The following is a 7,868-nucleotide window of genomic DNA, read 5'->3' on the forward strand; positions in this document are numbered from 1 at the left end:
AAAAAGTCATCAGCGACCAAAAACAAGAATAAAGAAGAAATAAAAGCAGAAAATGAACAAAAAAAGTCATCAGCGACCAAAAACAAGAATGAAGAAGAAATGAAAGCAGAAAATGAACAAAAAAGTCATCAGCGACCAAAAGCAAGAAAGAAGAAATTGAAGAAGAAATAAAATCAGAAAATTAACAAAAAAAAAAAGTTATCAGTGACCAAAGTTAATAATGAAGAAATTAAGAGTAAAGAAATTAAAACAATAAAATCCAAAAAAAGGAGGAGGAGGAAAAGAAAAAGCGAAAATTAAAAAAAAAGTCATCAGCGACCAAAAACAAGAATAAAGAAGAAATAAAAGCAGAAAATGAAAAAAAAAAGTCATCAGCGACCAAAAGCAAGAAAGAAGAAGAAATAAAAGCAGAAAATGAACAAAAAAAGTCATCAGCGACCAAAAACAAGAATAAAGAAGAAATAAAAGCAGAAAATGAACAAAAAAAGTCATCAGCGACCAAAAACAAGAATAAAGAAGAAATAAAAGCAGAAAATGAACAAAAAAGTCATCAGCGACCAAAAGCAAGAAAGAAGAAGAAATAAAAGCAGAAAATGAACAAAAAAGTCATCAGCGACCAAAATCAAGAAAGAAGAAATTGAAAGTAAAGAAGAAACTAAAACAATAAAATAAAAAAAAAAGGAACATAAGAACATAAGAACATAGGAACATAAGAAATAAGGGAAGCTGCAAGAAGCGACCAGGCTTACACGTGGCAGTCCCTCTATGAAATATAATAATGTTATATAAATTAATAGCTAATATAAATAATTAAATAAATAGCTAATATAAATAGGTAAATAATTAATAGCTAAGGTGAGAAGAAATTTTTTTCTCTGAACTTTTAATTGTGTAGTTTTAAAAATAAATATCATCTTTTTGTATTATAATTTTGCTCTTTTGTCTGTCCATTTACTCTTAACATCTGTGGTGCTTAATACCCCACATTTTTTATTTTAATTTTACAAACTTATCATTTCTTACTTTATTTTCACTGTGCAGTTAATATATATATATATATATATATATATATATATATATATATATATATATATATATATATATATATATATATATATATATATATATATATATATATATATATATATATATATATATTGATTCTGTTTTCGTATGATATTTTTTGTGTTTTATTTATGTATTAATCTTTGAGAGTACAGCAACTCCCACAAGTATGTGTAAAGTGTGGTGCGAACTGTGGCATAATGAACAGTATGACACCTGCTACCTGGTCGATCTATTGCCCAGGTTATTATATACGGCAACCATCCCTAGTGTGCAGGGCTGCCAACTGTTGCCACCGTAATTACCAAACGTGTCAAATAATATCGTCCATTGTGTCAGAATGTTAACCTTTTATTTTTCTTAAAGATAGTTTTGGGAGCCACTGTACGTGTCCTGCCTGTGAGTGTTGTTAGTGAGAACAAAGTTATTTTTCCCTTGCTTTTATTGAGTAGCTAAAATGATAATCCTCTTTTCGTATAATACTTTTGGTCTTTTATGTATTTACCTTTTATTTTTTTTAAAGATAGTTTTGGGAGTTACTTTACCTGTCCTACCTGTGAGTATTGTTAGTGAGAACAAAGTTATTTTTTCCTTATTTTTTTTATGAGTAGTTAAAATAATAATACTCTTTTCGTATGATACTTTTGGTCTTTTTTTTTATTTATTTACCTTTAATCCTACCAGTCTTACCTGTGGCTATTAATATTTCAAGTGACAAGGTGATTATTCCTTGTTCTCTTTTTCCATGTAGATTAAAAAGACAGCAATCCTCTTTCGCATAACATTTTTGTCCTTTTTTTTTTTTTTTAGGTAACTCTAGCTTTAGTTCCACCAGTCATCTTGTCCTTCATCTGTGTTTATTAATAGCTAAGGTGAGAGGAGAGTTATTATCCATTACTTTTTATTGAATTGTTAGGAAATAATAATCCTCTATTCTTGTAATATTTCCTGCTTTTCTGTTTATATAATTACCTTTAATTCCACCTGTCTTACCTGTGGCTATTAATATTTGAGGTGAGAAAGTGATTATTATTCCTTGCTCTCCTTGTTGTGTATTTCCAAAAGACAATAATCCTCTTTACTATAACATTTTTTCTTCTTTCTTTATGTATTTACCTTTCATTGAACCTGTCCTCTTCTCTTCTACCTGTGTTTATTGATAGCACAGGTGAGAACAAGGAAATTACTCTTTACTGTCTGGGTTTTGTAATTCAATAAGTAATGTTCCTTCTGTGTGATTGTTACTGAGTTATTTGTGTGTTTACCTTTCATCTCACCTGCCTTACCTGTGTGTGTTCACTCCTTAGGTGAGAAAGTTATTAGTCTTGGTTCTCCTTTAGTGGCGATGGAAAATATTAATTACCTTGTTGTTGTAATATTATTTAGTTCAGGTGTTGTATCTACCCTTAGTGTTTATCTCTCATTTACCTCTGCATGTTAATTGCACAGGTGAGACTGATTCTTCTTGTCTCTCTCGCTCTTGGTAGTGTTGCTAGGAAAGTAATCATCTTGTTGTTGTTATTATTATTATTATTATTATTATTAGTAGTAGTAGTAGTAGTAGTAGTAGTACATAAGAACATAAGAACATAAGAAATAAGGGAAGCTGCAAGAAGCGACCAGGCTTACACGTGGCAGTCCCTGTATGAAACACTCCTACCTATTTCCATCTGTTATCCCCATCCATAAACTTGTCTAATCTTCTCTTAAAGCTCTCTAGTGTCCTGGCACTAACTACATGATTACTGAGTCCGTTCCACTCATCTACCACTCTATTTGAGAACCAATTTTTTCCTATCTCCTTCCTAAACCTAAAGTTTTCAAGCTTGAACCCGTTATTTCTTGTTCTACCTTGGTTGCTGATCCTAAGAATTTTGCTTACATCTCCCTTGTTATAACCCTTATACCACTTAAAGACTTCTATCAGGTCCCCTCTTAACCTACGTCTCTCTAGAGAATGTAAATTTAACCGCTTCAACCTCGCTTCGTAAGGAATACTCCTCATCCCCTGAATCCTTTTAGTCATTCTCCTCTGTACTGATTCTAATAGACCTATATCTTTCCTGTAATGTGGGGACCAGAACTGCACAGCGTAGTCTAGATGAGGTCTGACCAGCGCCAAGTATAACTTTAATATTACTTCCGGCCTTCTACTTTTAACACTCCTAAAAATGAATCCTAGTACCCTATTTGCCTTGTTTCTGGCTTCTATGCATTGTTTCCCTAGACGGAGTTCAGAGCTAACTATAACTCCTAAATCTTTCTCGTACCCTGTACCTACCAGAGTTTGGGTGTTTAATGTGTACCTATTGTGTGGGTTTCCTCTACCTACGCTAAGCACTTTGCATTTATTGATATTAAATTGCATTTGCCATCTATCCGTCCATTCATTCATTCTATCTAAGTCTGTCTGCAAGGCGATGGCATCCGCTTCTGACCTAATTAATCTACCTATCTTTGTGTCATCCGCAAATTTACTAACATCGCTACTAATTCCACTATCCAAGTCATTGATATATATTAGAAATAATAATGGCCCTAATACTGATCCCTGTGGCACCCCACTAATGACATGACCCCACTCGGATTTCGAGCCGTTTATTAGCACTCTCTGTCGCCTGTTACCAAGCCATGACCCTATCCAACCTAACACCTTCCCATCTATCCCGTGCGCCCTAACCTTTCTCAGGAGCCTTTGATGGGGCACCTTGTCGAATGCTTTACTAAAGTCCAGATATAAGATATCATAACTATCACCATTATCTACTGCCTCGTACACCTTACTGTAAAAACTTAACAAGTTTGTCAGGCAAGACTTCCCCTTCGTGAAGCCATGCTGTGACTGATTTATCAAGTTATGTTTGTCTAAATGTTCCCTAATGTTCCTGGCTATTATTGACTCTAACATTTTACCTACAACTGAAGTTAAGCTGACAGGTCTATAATTAGACGCTAAAGTTTTATCCCCTTTCTTAAAGATGGGTACTACATTAGCCTGCCTCCACATTACTGGTACCTCACCCGACTCCAGTGATTTCCTAAAGACAGAAACTAACGGCTCACTAATAATCTTTTTACATTCCTTCAGTACTCTGGGATATATTTCATCAGGTCCTGGCGACTTGAACTTTTTTAGCCTATCTATCTCCTGCTCCACTATCTCCCTAGTTATGGAAATATCCGTCAGCTTCTCATACTCATCTGCTCTAAACACCTGTTCACTATCTGGCATATCCTGCATGTTTTCCTGAGTGAAGACAGTTAAAAAATAATCATTCAGAAGTTTACTAATCTCCTCCCCAGAACTAACCAGCTCCCCATCTGCTGCCTTTAATGGACCTACAGTATCCTTATTTTTCGTCCTGTATACCTGATAAAATCCCTTGGGGTCCGTCTTCGCCTGGCTGGCTACCTTTAATTCATAATTGTCCTTAGCTTTCCTCGTTAACTTCCTGACTGTTCTAACTAATTCATTATACTGTGTCCTTAAAACTTCCTCACCTGCCCTTAATCTCTTATATATACTTCTCTTACGCCCTATATAATGCTTTAACCTAGCAGTCATCCATTTAGGGGTCATTTTTTTGTGATCTTATTGTTTTATACGGGATATTTGCTAATTGACCTGTATGAACTTTATCTACGAAATATTTATACAATTCATCTACATTTACTTCACCTAAACCCCTCATCTCGTTCCCTACCATCCTCTCCCCTCCCTCATCAACTCGCCTCGACCTTACCTCTCTCATTTCAGCATGACCTGACATTCCAACATACTCACACCTATCTCCCCCCTTCCTCTTTCCTCCTCCCTTCTGGAGCCTCACCTCACCTCCCTCATCCTGCCTTATCTCTCTGAACTCCGTCCCTGACCTGACCTCACCCTGCATCCTTTGCCAGTCCACTCCTTGGAGGTACCTTTTTAATTCTTCAAAATCTGCTCTCCTAAAGTCAGGTATTTTACTAGTGTTTTTATTTCTAACAGTTTCTTCCCATTCTAGATTGTACCTAATTTCCCTATGGTCACTGTTACCTAGCTGTCCTCCAACCTCTACCCTGCGTGACTGCTTCCTCCCTGTTAGTAAGAATTAAATCTAGAATATTATTCCCCCTTGTGGGTTCTACGACTACCTGTTTTAAAAAATTATCCTGAATTACCTTAAGGAATTCCTCTGCTTCCTTGTTACCCACAATCAGACTCCAGTCGATATTCCTAAAATTAAAATCTCCTACCACATCATACCTGACTGTACCTGCCTGCTCTATTTAATTCCTGCCACAGTGAGGTGTTAATTTCCTCTGTACTGGTCGGTGGTCTGTAAACTACCCCTAGTACTACTGACTGCGATCCTTCCTTAATATCTACCCATATCGACTCTGCTTTGTTATCTGTTTTAATTCTATTGTTCATACAGCACTGTAATGTGTCCCCAACGTACGAGTATAACGCGACACCTCCTCCTCTCCTGTTTTCTCTATCTTTATAGAACATTGTATACCCATCTATCTTAACCTCTGGATTAAATACTTTTCCTGACATATCTAACCAAGTTTCAGTTAAAGCGATGATATCAAATTTCTCTACACTCGCTATTCCTCTAAGCAAGTCTATTTTATTCAGAATACTTCTACAATTTGTGTAGTAAACACTTAAGCTATTTCTCACCATCCCTAAGCTAGCTTCCTTTCTAGATTTAACTAATTTGCCCCTTGCCTTCTCCTCACTACCCCTTCTTCCCTCCCGACTAACGAAAAAAAGTGCTGGAGTGCAGTTACCTCCCGCTCGAGTGTTTCGGCCAAAACACGAACACCCTGGCGTGACAAATGCACTCCATCCCTGGCGTACAAGGTGTCCCTGCCATAGAAAAGGTCCCAGTTGTCGATGAACGTCCATCCATTACTCCTACAATGATTCGCGAGCCTGCGATTCACTGTAATAGCCCTGGACAGCCACTCAGCACCAACTCCCCTCCTCGGCAAGACACCACATACCACGGGGATCCCTCCCTTCTCCCTAATCCTGTCCAAAGCCTGTCGAAACCTCCTGATAAGCTCCTCACTCCTGACCTTACCAAGGTCATTCCCTCCCGCACTGAGAAAAAACAATGGGCTTGGTCCCATCTTTTTCCAAGCACGTGTCTAGCCTATCAGCTACCTTCCCTATCCCGGCCCCCGGCAAACACACCCTCGACCTACGCTTCCTATCCCTAGCACAGAACGCACTATCTAAGTGCCTAACCTGACTATCGCCAAACACAAGCACTCTACCTTGGGGCAGGGGTAACTGCATCTACCCCCTCCTTCTTGCCTCCTCCAGCCCTGTCCACCTCCTTCTCCTTCCCCTCCTCCAGCACATTGAAGGGATTCTTCGTCTCCACGGAAGGTGCCCTGAGCACCTTCACCCTCTTGGCTCCCCTGCACACAACCGACCACTGCTCCTCCGTCGCCTTACTAGGTAAGGTGACGGTGGGGCACGACCCTCCCACAGGTGCTGAGATCCTCTCACAGAACTCAGCCTGCAGGTCTGAGATCCTCTCACGAAACTCAGCCTGCACCTCCGAGATCCTTCGATGGAACTCAGCCTCCACCTCTGAGACCTTCGCAACGAAGGCCTCGAGAACAGGAGAACTAACACAAACTGTCGACTCAGCAACACAAGGCGCCATGTCTACACTAGCCAGCTATATTAGCGTCAGGTCACTGCTCACTAAACACGTCCGTTCACTAGGAACCCTGACCTGAGACTGTAGTAGTAGTAGTAGTAGTAGTAGTAGTAATATTATTATTATTATTATTATTATTATTATTATTATTATTATTATTATTATTATTATTATTATTATTATCACTCATTATTATTATTGTTATTATTATTATTATTATTATTATTATTATTATTATTATTATTATTATTATTATTATTATTATTATTATTATTATTAATATTATTATTTATTTGTTGTGTGTAAATATTTACCTTTGCTGTATCGTGCCGTACCTGTGTGTACTAATTGTTTAGACGAGAAAGTGATCATACCTTGTTCTCATTTTGTAATTCTGCTGAAATAGTAAACATCTTATTTTTGTGTTATTATTTTGTTTTGGTGTTTATCTGTTTACCTTTGACATTTACCTGCTCTGCCTGTGGACATTAATTCCTCAGATTGTTGTTGAAAAGTAATCTCTTTGTTTTGCATCATTATTATTCTAGTCATCATGTTTATCTGTTTGCCTTTAATATTTACCAGTCCTTCCTGTGTACATTAACTTCTCGGTGGGGACAAAACAATCATTCCTGACTCTGTAGTGTAGACAGGAACAAAAGTCAATCATCCTCCTTTATGTAATAATTTTCCTTTCTTATGTCTATGCATCAACCTTTTTTTCTCTCTCTCTCTCTCTCTCTCTCTCTCTCTCTCTCTCTCTCTCTCTCTCTCTCTCTCTCTCTCTCTCTCTCTCTCTCTCTCTCTCTCATGCTAATTCATTTTTCTACATTTTTATTTATTTTTGTTTATTTTCTCCTTGTCTAACAATATAATTTGTAATTCCCTTTTGTGTAATAACTTCCTTTCTTTATTTATGCATCTACTTTGTTTTTTTCCTTTTTAAGCTTCTTTTTCCTTTCTTTTTCTTTCTCCAGTAAAATGATTAATAATACTCCTTTGTATAAGCTTTCTTTTGTTGTCTATGTACCAACAACTGGTTTTTTTTTTTTCTTCTTTTATCCTCATTTTTTCCTTCTTTTTTTCTTTTTCTTTCCTCTTCTTTTAACATTTTTATTCCCCTTCTCTGTTTAGGTG

This window comes from Scylla paramamosain, unplaced genomic scaffold (genome assembly GCF_035594125.1).
Source record: "Scylla paramamosain isolate STU-SP2022 unplaced genomic scaffold, ASM3559412v1 Contig12, whole genome shotgun sequence".
Lineage (NCBI taxonomy): Eukaryota > Metazoa > Arthropoda > Malacostraca > Decapoda > Portunidae > Scylla > Scylla paramamosain.